The sequence below is a fragment of the Schistocerca piceifrons genome, chromosome 1 (assembly GCF_021461385.2).
Source record: "Schistocerca piceifrons isolate TAMUIC-IGC-003096 chromosome 1, iqSchPice1.1, whole genome shotgun sequence".
Classification (NCBI taxonomy): Eukaryota; Metazoa; Arthropoda; class Insecta; order Orthoptera; family Acrididae; genus Schistocerca; species Schistocerca piceifrons.
This window is the reverse complement of record NC_060138.1, coordinates 509,129,957-509,146,818: the sequence shown is the minus strand read 5'-3', so window position 1 is coordinate 509,146,818 and position 16,862 is coordinate 509,129,957. Positions and strand designations below refer to the sequence as shown.

Below are 16,862 nucleotides of genomic sequence, written 5' to 3'. Positions count from 1 at the left end.
ATTGGATATCTGTTCGAGATGTATTCAGCCAAGGAGCTACAAATTATTCTGGTAGTCTACATACTTTACAATCTAATATATTATTTAGAGGAAAAACTCATGATGAACCATGGAAAGTATGCGTTCCAAAGGAATCTCTGGAATCTGTGGTATACACATCTGAAGTGGGGACACTTTGGATATTTAAAATGCAAAGCCAAGTTAGCCCAATGTTGCTACCACCCAAACTTAGAATGCTTGGCTAGTGATATTATAAAGAAATGTAAGATTTGCCAGAAAACTAAATCCATCAACTACTCCCAAAAACTGAATTACATCCAATCATACCACACCAACCTTTCATACTGATATTTTGTGATGCATGTGGACCATGTCCTACTACTTGTGGATTTTAGTATATTCTGGCATTCTACAATATTTTTTTGAAGTATGTGAAATTTTATCCTTCGAGGAACCTACACGTGCATCCTATGTTAAAGAAATTTGTCAGTGATTCCAGAACAGAGATTGGAAAACTGAAGATGATATTGACAGACAATGCTGCCTATTAAACCAGCAGAATCTGGAGAGAGACTACAATATATATATATCATCAGGAAAGAGGGAAAGACAAAAGGATGTGAGTTTTAAGGGAGAGGGTAAGGACTCATTCCAGTCCCGGGAGCAGAAAGATTTACCTTAGGGGGAAAAAGGGACAGGTATACACTCGCGCACACACACACATATCCATCCGCACATATACAGACACAAGCAGACATATGTAAAGGCAAAGCATTTGGGCAGAGATGTCAGTCTGTACTTCCGCCTCGACTGACATCTCTGCCCAAACTCTTTGCCTTTACATATGTCTGCTTGTGTCTGTATGTGTGCGGATGGATATGTGTGTGTGTGCGCGAGTGTATACCTGACCCTTTTTCCCCCTAAGATAAGTCTTTCCACTCAAGGGATTGGAATGACTCCTTACCCTCTGCCTTAAAACCCACATCCTTTTGTCTTTTCCTCTCCTTCCCGCTTTCCTGATGAAGCAACTGTGGGTTGTGAAAGCTAGAAATTTGTGTGTGTGTGTTTGTGTTTGTTATTGTCTCTATCAACGTACCAATGCTATATATCATGTTTTTATCCCTGTGCAAATCTAATCGAAAGATTGTTCCACAAATTACATCAACTTCTATGTACCTATACCACACACCAACATTACAAATGGATCGAGTGGTTATCAGAATTTGAAAGGATTTATAATGACTTGCCTCATACTTCTACAGTATTTTGGCCCAACCAAGTGATGTATGGCAAGATGATTCTCAAGACTGGCTAAGGGGTTGGCCACAAATTGAAGGAGATAATCTTACTAAGGAGGACATCTCAAAGAAAGTTTACTCAAAGAAAGTTTACTTAAATCTGCAACATCAAGTTCAATTACGAAAAGCAAAATTTGATAAAAATGTGAAGAAGGTAATAACCTATGCTGTTGGAGAAGAAATATTGATGAGAAACCATCCAAAGACCTCGATAAAGAAAAATTTAAATAAGAAATGGCAATATTTATATACTGGATCATAAAGAATAATGCAAATTCCCCATGAAGGAAGTTATATACTTGCTGACTGTAATTCTGATGTGATAAAAGGTTAATTCCACCACACAGAGACAATGAAATATTATCAATGATAAGGTATGTACCATTTATGAAGATAAAATGAAGGAAAAGAGAATGAGAAGAGTATTTACTAACAGGACACCGAATTAGACTTGAACAGGATGAGCTACAAGATGTATAATTTTGTTCATTATTTTATATATAGTTAAGAGGATTATTTTATTAAGTTATTATTAAATACAATGTATGTGTTATGGTAAACATACCACAATAATATAATTTAAGAAGATTAAAATGAAAAAGTTTGCAGAAAAGATAATTTCTGAAAAGAGAAAGAATCAGTTAATAGATTGAAGAACAAGAGAAAGCAAGATTAACTGACTCCAAGATTGTTAGTTAAGTTTAAAAGAATGCTACCATAGAGGCATAAGTATTTTATGTTTATGAATTGTTGAAGGAATTTTATATGTATTAATGGTAGAAAGTATATTTCATGTATGTGTAACGGGCACGATCAAAGCTAAAGGAAATAAGAGAAAGGAATGAAAAAGAAGCTGATGTGTAACTGTCTATTCGACATTATAATCTGGAAAACATAATAAGAAGAAAACCATGTGTTGAAGACAATGAAAGTATGATACAAAACATATGGAAATAATTATTTGGATTTCGTGATGAGCTGATAACCATTATGGTAAGGGAAATGAATACAATCTCATGAAGGTATGATGGTAGGAAGATGGAAGGACTATTGTGTAATATAAACTGAGGACAATTATGTGACAGAAAAAACTTCAATATTGGATGACAACCTATACAGAAAAAAAAAAAAATGCACCAAAAGAAGCACAGGTGAACAATACTCACAGTATTTACGATGAAAATGCAAATCTGCATAATAAGGGAGAAACACATAAGCAAATCTGTAGCACGCTTCTATAACAATAAACCAGCACCTGACGGTTAATGAATGAAACCTTTTAAACACAGAAGTATATCATGATACACACATCAACGAGAATATTCCCAACCTGCAGTAAGCAACTTCAAGCCGTGAAACAGACAAAAAATGCTGTATCCAAATTTCAAGGAAATAATCTTTATTAAACAAATTATGAAACACATTCACCAAATAACTGGAAGAATTGTGCATTCACTTCATTTTTCTGTTAACAAAGCTATATCAGGCAAAGACACAAGACTTTCTCCAGAGAGAATTGCAAAACACACAGTGGAGAAGCAGAGATGATGTTACCAGCTGATATGTCATTTGACCCGACACTGTACGCAACTCATTTGAAAAGCCTTAAAGCAAGGAAGAAGAAGATGACTGACCTGACTATAGCTGCATACGGCTCGGTGGATGTTGCAGTTCTATCCATTTTCTAGGGAACTTGCTGCAATCCCTGCCTTATGCAGCCAGTTGAAAGGGCCTCTGCCTCTCACCAAATAGTGAAGTGTTGTGTGTGTGTTGTGTAGTGAGTGTGAAGTGCATCGTGTCAGAAAGTGAAATTCGAACAAATTCATTGACTTTTGGAGATTCATTTAAACGGGCAATTTTTGTTAGGCCCTCATTTGCAATTATTCGCATAAAATTTGATGTAAAGGGTATGAATCTTGGGATGGCTGAACTAAGTACACAACCCTAGCACACTCCACTGAATCCTCTAACATCTTCAATCTTATCGTGACATTACGGATTGGGGGAGGGGGTGGGGGCAGTGTAGTGATGCAGGGGGTACTAAATTTGTTATAAAAGTCAGTAAATTACTCAATGGGCAGTATTTTTCAGTACAGGTATTTCATTCATTCCAAGCAAGTGTTGATTCATGATGTCATCGTCCGGACATGAGTTGACTGTAATCTGAATCCATTTTAGCAAACTAATTATTTCTCTCAAGCAATAAAATTTTATTGATTATGAAATACAAGTTCTTGAAGTTTATTCAGAATTGGAAATGTTTAATTAGTAATTGCATGCCATAATTTATTTATTTAATATAAAGGTGTTTTGAATTTTGTATGCATAAAAAAAGTGAATTTGTGTGCAGCTTTTACTCTGAGACGAGTTATCACTCAGAGTGCTAAAAGTGTACATGTACAGTTCGCAGACCTATGTGGTGAGTTTTATTTTGTGATCTTGACCCCAATGGAGAGTAAATCCAGTTTCATTTAAACTTTACATGAGATAGACACATCACAAAATGAGGACAAGATAAATATAATGGTAAAAAAAACACCATGATCCCAAAACACAAAATGGACAAAAAGAAAAAAATTGCAACATTGCACTACACCAACAAAATCTGCAGGAATCGGACACTTCCCTCGACCTAAATAGGTCAACCACAGGTGATGATACCAAAACACCAACACCTACAAAAATGGGAATCAGTCATTTCCGGTGACCTATATATGTCAACCACAACTTTTGATACCAAAAAACCAACACCTACAACTACGAAAAATAAAACCAAAGCCACAACCTCAAAAATCCACAAATCAAACGTCCCTACATAAATTAAAACACATTTAATACTCCCTAAATACATAAAACATCACAACTCGAGGGGGGGGGGGGGGGGACAATTACTTACTACCAGCAAATTCTGACACTGAAAACTAGATCAGCGAGCTCAACCCCCCACCCAACCCCTCCAACGCACACACACATTAAACATCTTACCACACTGCAAACAACAAACCAAAAACACCTAACAAAAACGCTAAACACATAAACAAAAAAATTGATAACCCATTGCAAAAACTTCCAAACCTTACGTTTGGAATTACAAACACTGCTGCCAATAATTTCACACATCCAACACCAAGTCTCAAATAAACCCAATACAACACATTACAATCACACACAACTCACCAGAGGGCACCATGAAACAAGACATCTACAAACACAGCCAAAACAAACACCGTGCCATTATGATGTCACACACCACAACTCCCTTATGTCACAGGACAAAGCAGACGGGTGAAATCGGACATATCCATTGACCCGATGATGTCATGCGTCAAAGCAGACGGTTGGACTTGGACACTTCTGTAATCCCACATCATGTTATTACAAAAGAGTCATTTAGCCCATTAGGGAAAACTGAAACCTGCGCGCTCAATTTGAAATACATTACATGCCAGTGCATGATCGAGCTGTCCAGTAAATCGCATACAATAGTTACAAATGGGTTGGACTTAATGCACAAAGTTGGAAATTAATTGAGGCACGTATCACCTAGTTGGTTACATTGCCTAGCAACACTGTAAAGCAGCTTAATGTTTGCTGACCACATGAGTGTGTTTTTCTTTCCATAAAGGCCAATAAAGTGGCAGTTTCAAAACTGTTTTGAAACTTCATTGGTTGTCTTACACCACTACGAAACTTGTTATATTGTGTCTCTTCACAAGAGATCTCAAGAAGCCAGGATAAATAAAAAGAAGAAAAAGACTAAAGGAGAGGCATCGGTATAAGCAGTAGTATGGACTTTTAAAAAGTGTTAACACCTATTAGTAGGACGTGAGACCATCATCCACAGGGATCACACATCATTAATACTACTCTCAAAAAATAGTTGCTACACAGTAGTCTCACTAAGTACATGTTGTTCTTGCAGGAATTCAGTTTTTCTTTAAGTTATGTCAAAGGCAATGAAGATATAGTACTGGGTGCATTTTCCAGCTTCCAATAGATTTACGGCCACAATAAGACATCAGAGAACATGGTACTTTTGCAATATATTTTTTAAAAACAAACAGTTTAGATAGGGGTCTTATAAATTTTTGCAATGCAGAGGTCAAACACTACTTAAACATTTTCAATGGATAGAAAGTGCGAGTGATGAGTTAAAATACCACATTGAAGCTTTACAGAGGGATACTGTATCATAAAATTCACATGTCAAGTGACTGGTTGATCTGTATTCCCTACAACCATATAGAATTCATAACATGGTACATAGATCTTGGGTATGGTCACTTTGGCACTAAGAAATGTACCATCACATTAGAGAGTATTATTACTTTGAAAATAAGCACCGAAGGGATAAAAAAATTTTGCAACAGTGTGAGACACATCAGAAGGAGAAAAAACAGATGACAAAACTGCACACCTTATTTCATCCCATAATACCCAATGAGTTTGAGATTTAGTAGCAGTGGACTTCTATGATCCACTACCTCTGCGATGGGGTGGTATGGAGTCCATTTTTGTCATTTTGGAATGCTGGTCAAAATTAATTGAATTGTACCCCTTGAGAAAAGCTATGACTCATAATGTCATGCCAAAGCTGAGAGATCATTATATAAAACAAGTAGGGAGATGAAAACATTTATTGTCAGATAGTGGTACACAATTTATGGCATGAGTCCCTAACATGGGAAAAAATCAATCATGTCCTCATACCGCAGTACCACACACAACTAACCCCACCAAATGTGTGATGCAGGAATTAGGACGCTTATGCTGAACATACTGTGCTGGTAAACATTTCAAGTGGATTAAGGTGGTGAGTGATTTTGAAGGAATTATGAACTAACTCGCCCATTTGTTTACCATGGTAGCACCCAAAGAGATTTTAGGCAATCAAAGTGAAGGTGAACCTTTTTTTAAAATATATCAACTGGCCTGAAGCAGTATCACAATCAAATATCAAAAAGACAGTAATTAAAACAGGTAACAAGAGAGAAAAATATGGGAAGAGAGCACCCCAATAGTGTACAAATTAGGGGACATGACATTAGTAAAGAAGCGTAGTAGAAGTTCATAGACTGAAGGACTAACATCCAAGTTTCAATGTCTCTACAAAGGACCATAAGCAGTAACATGTATACCTCATCTGAAAGCAACTGTGCTGACTGCCTGATTACAAGGAAAGAAAAAGGGATGTTTAACAGGCAAGATTTTAATCCTTTGTAGTCAGTCAGGAATAAATTCTTCACTGTATTATGTTCAAATTTAAGGCAAAGTGGGATTCAATGAAACCTCACAACCATTTTTCAGGTTAGTGAGTATGATATCAAAGGCAAGGGAGCACTCAACACTAGTCTGTATGTAAAGCAGTGAAGAAATAAATTACGAAAATTAAATAGCAATCAATTGATGAACAGAATATGCATTGAATGGAAAGGCAACTATGAAAGTGACAGTTAATATCAACTTGTGAGGAACTTGTTAAAGAAGAATTAAGTATTAACATTACAGTTACTATTAAAAATAGTTATTAAGTGTCCAGTATGGTGTTCTTTTAAGATTTGAAATGTCTACATTTCTTTTTTTTCACCTTTTGCATGGACAGGATATATTATTTATTTTATTTATTTATTTATTTATTTATTTCGTATTCCATTAATCCGTATTGTGATAAATCACAAGGATGTGGAATGAGTCATGATTACATACAACAGATATAATACACATATATAAAATGACAAAAATGTACCATAAGATTATGAATAAGTTTGTAGGTTAAAATCAAATCAAAGGTATAGCTCAAGTAATATAAAACAATACCTAAAAAGGAAATATAGTACATTTTCCAAATTAAACAAATAATACACATATATAAAATGACAAAAATGTACCATAAGATTATGAATAAGTTTGTGGGTTAAAATCAAATCAAAGGTATAGCTCAAGTAATATAAAACAATACCTAAAAAGGAAATATAGTACATTTTCCAAATTAAACAGTTAATGTGATCTATAGCAAACAAATTTTTATCAGTATAAAAAATCATTGCTTTATCTGTAGATACTCATCAAGAGAATAGAAGGAATTTACCATTAGGTATTCTCTCAATTTACATTTAAAAGTAGGTAAGACATTAATGTGATCTTTAATACCTAATTACTTAAGATTGAATTGTCTATTCAATCAATTTAGATTAAAAATACATGGTACTGTTGTTAAATACAACACGCGAAGGAATTTTTAGTAGATAAGGAGATGTAATCCAAATTAGCCCATCAGAAATGATATCTCATCGTTTCTACCTGAAGTTTGGCACAGTTCAGACTTGATGGACATAACATTTTTGATTAGAATAATAATGGTGACAGATGTGGTTAACATAAGGGACCCATCAGATGCGTGATATAGGTATGACAGTACGTGGATGTGTACTACAACAGAGAGAATGATATGAAGTAACTGTGTATCTAAGAACCAGGATTTTAATACATGAACAGTTGAGGACTTGAAAAGCAATAAGATTATAGTGGCTATGCTGTATGAGCAGTGGTTTTATGAACAGATAGTTTCTCCCAGTAGTACTGTAAGATTTTGTTGGTGTAATAAGATATAGGGGAATAAGCATATGCTGTGAATAAATGAGTAGTAATTAAGCAAGTTACAGGATATCCTCTGTTATCATCACCATGTATGCAAGCTGATACGATCACGCATCCTTGAGTGGCAGCAGATGTAAGGGTATAAATGCAGTGGTCCATGGCAGTTGGTGATATGCACTCTTATCGCTGATTTGAAATTGCGAGATTGTAAGAATTGGTGTTCATAAAAATATATACAAGGCTGAGAACTGAATTGCAAAAGACTAGTTTGAAGTTCTAATAGTTACAAGTAAAAGGAAATTATGTTCTGTTTGGATTGGTGTGGTGATTTATGTTGGAGATCCCAGGGGCACCAGGCAGATGCTTGTGATGTCAGAGCAGGCAGGGACTCAAAGTTTGCAGAGCAATGCAGTGTGCCATGGAGCTCCATCTATGGCAAAGTTCTGTCATTATGGGACTTGGTAACTAGGGAGATCTATATATAACACAGAACTAAATTTGACTCGAAACCATAATGAAAGTGTGTTCACCTGTAAGAAATTATTGTCAATCTGAAATTAAAATGATTTGTAATTGGGATACTAAACTCTGTTTGTTAACCTACGAGCACCTGTTACTACGAAATGGTAGTCATTTCACAGGAAAAATCTAATGGAAGGTGGAGCCCTCTGAAATGAGTGAGAAGATCACTTCAAGATGGAGAGAACCATTGCAGAACGATAAACTGAACAAGAAAATAACTACATGTGTGGAAAGTAAACACCAAACATTGCTGTTATGGAAGCATTAGCTCCTTTCTGAGGAGTAGGAATCTGGAAGTTACTGAAATATGGTGAGCATCTAAACACATAGGTACAAAGTAGATCAAGAAGTAATGCCTCCTTTGCCATAAGAAATGTAATAATGAACACAGAACAGTGGAATTACTATACATCATAGCCTGAGCTGTCCTCTGCACAACAGTGCCATTCAACATAGTTACCATGCATTTGTTTACATTTGTACCATCACTGAACCCAGGTATCAAAAGCAGTTAATTTTAAAGCTGTTTTAGAGTCTTCCATAAAGAAAGTCTACAGGGAGGTTTTAATGGACATCAGCAATGTGCAGTACTGGGTGAAGAAGTTTCGTAACGGGAAAAAGACATTGCAGATTAACTGCACAGCAGCCAGCTGATAACGTATGTCACAGGTGCCAATTGAGGACATGCTGATGAAGTCATTCAAGAAGACAATCAGCATTCACGATCAACAGCAAAATCTTTGTAACCACACTTAAGAATCTTAAGGGGGCAATACGAAAGAAGAGATTACCAAACAACTTTCATGGCAGCAAGCTCCATCTTGATAATGCAGCCCCCCCCCCCCCACACACACACACAAGCACACATCCTTTTTCACAACCCAAGTGATTGCAAAAATGGGCTGGTCAGTGGTGCCTCATGCACCCTACAGCCCTGATTTGGCCCAACTAACTTCTGCCTGTTTGGACCTATGAAAGACAACCTGTGTGGTTACAGGCTGAATGCTTTGGTCAAGATTAAAACATCTTTAAAATCATGGGTCAAGGAGCAAAACCCTGAATTTCTGCCAAACTGGTTTTGATACCTGGTTTAAATGATATAAATGTGTACAAATGCATGGTGACTATGTTCAATCGTAGTACTGTGCAGTGGGCAGTTCAGGCTATGATATGTACTAATTGTGCTATTGTATGTGAACTATTAAGTTTTTCATGACATGGGGCATTACTTTTTGATCCATCCTCATATTAAAACAATTAATTACAATAACTCTCCTAATATGCTGTGACTTACCAAACGAGAAAGTGCTGGTAGATAGACACAATAAAAAACACACAAACACATACACAAATTTCAAGCTTTCGCAACCCAAGGTTGCTTCATCAGGAAAGAGGGAAGGAGAGGGAAAGATGAAAGGATGTGGGTTTTAAGGGATATGGTAAGGAGTCATTCCAATCCCAAGACTTACCTTAGGGGGAAAAAAGGACAGATATACACTTGCACACACACACACACACACACACACACACACACACACACACACACACACACACACACACATCCATCCGCACATACACAGACACAGCCAGATAAATGTAAAGACAAAGAGGTTGGGCAGAGATGTCAGTCGAGGCGGAAGTACAGAGGCAAAGATGTTGTTGAATGACAAGTGATGTATGAGGGGCGGCAACTCGAAATTAGCGGAGGTTGAGGCCTGGTGGGTAATGGGAAGTTGCCACCCCTCGTACATCACTTGTCATTCAACAACACCTTTGCCTCTGTACTTCTGCCTCGACTGACATCTCTGCCCAACTACTTTACCTTTACATATGTCTGTCTGTGTCTGTATATGTCCTTTCTTCCCCCTAAGGTAAGTCTTGGGACTGGAATGACTTCTGACCATATCCCTTAAAACCCATATCCTTTCGTCTTTTCCTCTCCTTCCCTCTTACCTGATGAAGCAACCTTGGGTTGCAAAAGCTTGAAATTTGTGTGTGTGTTTGTGTGTTTTTTATTGTGACTATGTACCAGCACTTTCTCGTTTGGTAAGTCACAGCATCTTTGTTGTTTATATATATTTTCCCCATGTGGAATGTTTCTTTTTTTAAAAATGTGAATCAAAAAGAATGAGCCAAATGACAAAGGTGCTGCTTATTTGCATCCTATGATTGTAAGGACACCAATAATCAGAAGGCAGCAATGTATAGAGATTTTATCTTCATCCATTCAAGGCATTTCAATCTACTGTTCTGACTAAAATATGAACCCTACAGTATAAATGTATGTGTTATTTCACTATGTGAATTTACCACTCACCAAATATGCACTAATTTCCTGTTACTCATAAGGCCACAACTGCAGAATACACTGTTAGGTGAAGGCTGCTTGAATCCAGGGTAAAACATTAACACTAGTCAGCAGAATCAAATATGTTTGGTAGTGCTGTTGTCTACAATTCTACTTCTGATTAAATCAGTGAGAGAGTACAACAGTACAATGAGCTGCATAATTTTAAAAAGGTTTAAAGTCAATGAATATATTCAAGATATCTTTCCTAATTGAGCATGATTACAAAATGCTATCAAATTTAGAAGAGGTCAAATATTTTAACTAACTGTTTCTTCACATTTATTTAGCCCTGTTATACAGGGGTGTGGACAGTAGAAGGTTTTAGCTTTCGTCATGCAAGATACTGTAGCTGCACAGGAATGTGGACAGAGAAGCCTGCACCTAGCATACAGACTAAGAAGGTGAGGGGTGAGATAATAAGTGCCACCAAACCGCTGCAATGCTGGCAACCTACCTGCAAAATGATGGCTATTGATTTACATTTGTTCTACAGTGGTGAAGAAAGAGGTTAAATATTTTTGTATCAAGGAAACCTAAGAATAATCTAACACAATACAGTGAAATGACAGTAACATTCAGTAATAAAAATAGCTACTGCACTGTCTTTTTGTACACAAGTTGGCAATCCCAAAGTATGTACATTATTTGCCCAATGACTTCTGGTGATTCTGAATTTGAGAGCCCAGAACTAAAGATACTGTTAACAAATAGTAAGCCTTGCTCTGGCTGGCAGTACTTTGTAATGACAACAGAGAACACAGGAGATGCAAGGAAAATAGTGACAGAAATTCACAATAGTGATCATCTTTGTAAGGAAAGGAGTGTTTCTGTGCCTCAGTGGTAGTGGTACAAACAGTAGTTAATGACTGTTTCTTATAAAAGCGATTTTTCATTGGACACTGATTTTGCTTGCAGAATGAAACTGAAGCAAGAGTGAAAATGGCACTACATCATATTGCAAAAGCTCAACCAATGTGCACTTCACGATATTTATAATACTGTCAATAAAGGAAATAAATTCCACAATTCTGTGAACATGTTTGGATTCTGTATTCCAATTTCCATCTAGATTGCACCTTTAATTTATTTAATTCCACTTACGTATCATGATTTTGTACACACTCATCATCAGAAACAAATTGAAGACAGTGTCCAATACCTAGTCTCAACTCACTTGTTTCTGACACAGACCATACTTATTTTGACTTGAGACTGTTTGTAAAACTGCCACAGGTGCTGAGAAGTGCTGTTAACAAAACAGTCTTCCCAGTGATGTGCTTTGAATATTATGAGCCTGTGAAAATGAAGGGAGAGGTTACAATACCATAAAGATGATGGTCAAATGCTCATTCCTTTTCATAGATGACATGGTGTGCCAATTACACAACTGCATAATAAATATTGGATGGTACAAGAAAGTTTATTTTGCCAGTTTTTGCCAGTGTTTTCAAGTAATGAAAAGATCACTGTTCTAAAACAAAACCAGGTCAAGGTGTTGTGTTTCCCATGTACTGGGTTGGGATTTTTTGCACTGAGAATGAGTTTGAATGTTCAACAAAATTCAGTGAAGCTACATTCAATGAAGATGTTCTTATTTGTTTAAAATTACAAATAATGCAGTTTCCATAAACATAAATGTGTGTAAGTATATGCAGATGCTCATGGACATTACAATGAGAAAATGAAGAATGATTTAAAGGAAATAGGTTTAAAAACAAACTGTTATAAATTTTTGACATGCTCTGCATTCTTGATTTTGATATCCAATATTTTCAGCAAATGCTACTGGAAATAACAGATCTACTAGGATGTAGCAGCAAAGAAATACTTTCGCCATATTTCTTGAACTAAGATGAAGAGTATATTACCATTTAACAAATGGCTCTGAGCACTATGGGACTTAACTGCTGTGGTCACCAGTCCCGTAGAACTTAGAACTACTTAAACCGAACTAACCTAAGGACATCACACACATCCATGCCCGAGGCAGGATTCTAACCTGCAACCGTAGCGGTCACGCGCTTCCAGACTGTAGCGCCTAGAACCGCACGGCCACTCTGGCCGGCCAACCATTTAACATATCACAATACACTTCACTTCATAAATTTAAAGTATCTTTTTTACGTATGTAAAAGCCTTCAAATGAAGATGTGAGCTAAAACTTTAATGGTATGTATAATGCCAATACTGGGAACTTACTGTAAAAGCAGATTACCTTCTGAGAACAACAGTTTACAATATCCAAACGTAGACATTCCCAGGCAAAGAAGCTTTGATAAGTCCTGTTGCTTTTGTGTGTCACATCCTGTCATCTTCTGACAAAATGATTGCCCATAAAATCTCGTCACTCATAAATACAGCTGTTATTCATCAAATTTTTATAAAACAAGGGGCCCAGATGGTTCACATACATCCCACTGACTAACTGTATTGTTTTCCAAGTTTGCTATTTTCAACATAATGTCACATTTTCTACTTCACCAAATACAGATGTGCAAACATAACATTTAACTGATTTATTTTTTCTTCTTATGTATTCTCAAAATCATGATGCATGCTTAGTAGGTGCACATCAACAGAAATATTTTACAAAAAAAGGAAAACTGTGAAACTCTATGCCACAGTTAGTTACAACAGTTATCTTGTGCAACAGAGCTGGATCGTTTCTCCACTTATCACAGCATATAATAATTCAGAATTTTACGTAATGTTTCTATATATCCAGCAAAACCAATACACATATGCATGCACCAGCTGTTGCAGAACTCTTAAAGATACAAGAACCTTTCTACAAGTCAACTGTCTTTTTAAAAAAAGGATACATCACTTCTACAGTGAAGCTAAATTTTGTGTCCAAACTTTTTTTTTATAATTTTCCATGCATTTAAAAAGAAATAACTTACCAATTGAAAGAAATATCCATAGAAATTGTACAAAAGAGGGGAAAAAGAGCCATTTAACATTACATGTACACACCAAATGTTTCATAATTAGCTCAGCTAACAATAACTTTGGGGTAGCTTTCAATAAGAGAAAAGGTACTGTCTGTTATAATGTATTTTCATTAGTGCTAAAAAAATGTATATTTGCAAAGAAATGGATTGAACATATTTTGTTGCAAAACAATGCTACTGAGTTAGTCTATAACAATGTAGCAGTATCAGAAACTGGAACATACAAACAGTGTTAATGATCTGTACAAAAAGCTTAATTTACTCTAAACTACAAATATAATATAATTAGCTTGCAAATTATAGTCGGCAGTATTTGTTAGGCTGCAGAAGGAATTATTTCAAAATGATGTATAAGTGAGACAGTGTGACTTCATTTGAATAAAAGTTTAGATGAAACATGGAAAACAGAATACTCTGAAATGACTGTTATGTAATTGTTTCAAAATAAACATAAAAAATACAGAGGTCACACTTCTATGATTTATTTCCTGCGCTTTATTAATCTGATCTAAGATTCTTTAGAAGCTCAAATGCTACATGTAGTATGTCTTACAAGGAACTACATCACAACGTATCTACAACAATTGACAAGTGTATATCCATTCAGCCACTCCCCAATCAATTGGGAAAAAGTAAGAAAGATTGTAATACTGTCACACACTTGACTGTTTTATTTCTGAGACCTATGCTATAAAAATATATTGTAAATAAAATGCAACTTGAACAACCACCAGTTAACTACAGATAAAACTGTCATGAATGAAAAGAATACTTTAAAAGTGCTGATGGCTTACATACTTTAACTTTCAATTAACTAAATGTTTGAGGAATGCTCCAAGGCTGCATATTAACATATGAAGAAATGGAAATGAAGATGAGTGTGAATAATTTGAAGATGATGCAGGGATGAAGGAGAACGATCAAATGAAAAATAGAAGTAAGCTAATTAAGGTGACATCAGCTACTTGTATTAAATCAAAAAACACTATCTGGATCACTTTTTTCTTTTACTTATGGTGCATGGTTTAATTCTGTCCTGCAGATTCCCTTCGGTATCATTCATATCACTGTTGACAAACAGCACATTGTGGTGCCAGATCTAAATATGATCTGCAGGGCGGATCCAAACCAGTAGGGAAGGCACTGGTCTAGGGTAGTCCGTGCAACTGTGGTAGCCACAATGCTATGGTGGTGTAGTGGTTAACACAACTGCCTATCAAGAAGAAGACACCAATTTCCTGACTGCAATTCAGAATTTTTGGGCAATGCTGTGTCACAAGTTATTGTTAATGGTAGATCAAAGGAGAAAATTCCCATCAACAGATTGGTCAGACAAGGTTGTCTGTTACCACAGTGTTGTACACAATAGCTTGAGATCCTCTCCTCCACATCATATGTTGTGAGTGACAAGGACTTTCAATAGGAAATAAAAGGCTCACATCCAGCGCTTATGGTGATGACTTGGGTGTTTTCAATAAAAGTTCACAAGATGTTGACATCTTACATAACATCCTCTGATGGTATAAAAAAAGCTACTGGTGCTATTGTTAACACCAAAAAGAATGTGATGTTGCAAACTGCAAATAATAAATGGAATATACAGCAGAATTGATTTACTGCCAAAAATTAACACTAAATGTTAGTTGTCATTACAGCAAATACCCACAAAGAATGGAGGCTCTCAATTGGAGCACAACACTACATAAAATAAGAGTGATAGTAAAAATCCAGGCAGGTAGAAATTTAACAATGACAGAAAAAATCAAGCTGAGCAACCCACAAATACTCACAAAATACAAAATACAAGAGAACAGTGAGAGAGAAACTGAAAAGCACCAAGGATGCACAGTTCTCATATAAAATATGCTTTTTTGAAAGGAATGCTTTGTGTCTAAACACAGAACTGTTCTAAAACATTACTCAGTATGACATTTGGAGATAGAAGTATGCAAAGTCAGCAACTGATTATGGACTCAGGTCCTCCCAACACCCAAAAAGGTAGAGAGAGCTATACAGCAAGCGATATACTAGTTTATATGGAGGGGGTGGACTGGGACTAACAGACTGGCACACAAAATGTGCAGCACTACTCGTCACCAGAACCAAGTGTGTGATAGAAAAGGGGTCACACTTACCAATTGCTGTACTGTCTCACAATATTGTCAATATCCCATGTTCATGAAACTTTGTCCAAAATTGTTCTGTCACTGAATGCTACATACCAACAGGTGTCCTGAGAAAAGGAAAAGTTTGTAACATGGCCATAGCTCTCAACGGAAAACCAATTCCTAATAAATGAAAGCTGCGACTACCGCAGCAGAACTGGAAAATCTTGTGGGAAAATTTAGTGCTCAAAATAATATCAGAAGCTACCAGATCAACTTGGTATAAAGTGATAAACTAGGCAATAGTGACCAACTCCAAGCTTTACTCCAACAGGGATATGAGTCAGAGACAGATTGAATCTGTGCAGTAATTTAACAACCATGGGCTGGTACACCAGCCAGCCTGAGTGTGGTTTTCCGGCAGATTTTCATGCCTGTTTAGGAAAATGCTTAGCTGGTCCACAAATTCCACCTCAGAGGATATGGTACACAAACTGTTAAAATATGATACCATGCGAAACAAAGTTTATGTGATTCACTGACATGACACACATGATTTCCCTCCCTTAAGTTACCCTGATGATTGTGGCATCAAGAATAGTGTATTGCTGCAAAATTACATATAAACAATACAATGAAGTCTGCTATATCCTGAAAAAGGAAACTATTATAGACACAAGAAGATTGAGAGTCATAAAAGTGTGAAGCAGTCCATCTCTAAAGTCATGAAGGCACTGGGCATTCCAAGATGATGTTACTGAGGTACAATACCACATATACCAATATTGAAGTGTAAATTAGCATCAAACACTGGTGACTTCTGGGGCTTCAAAATTTAAGAAATGGACCTTGTATCTGTCACATGTTATTTGGCAACTGTTGCCATAATGGAACGTACTTCTTTTCACTTCCTGTAGTAATAGCGATATGTTGAACTTCAAACTGCCCAGGACAAGACTTTCTCCCTAGTTCTATCATGGTATCTTGAATGATGCAATAATTGTGTTTATGAGCGTGGTGCAGTCATAATACTGGA

General features: G+C 36.3%; 1 protein-coding gene across 2 annotated transcripts in view; it reads right to left on the bottom strand.

The window, feature by feature from the left end:
* Window positions 1–16,862, bottom strand: part of LOC124796599 (5'-nucleotidase domain-containing protein 3) — a 134,520-nt gene that overhangs the window by 36,213 nt on the left and 81,445 nt on the right. The window lies entirely within an intron of this gene.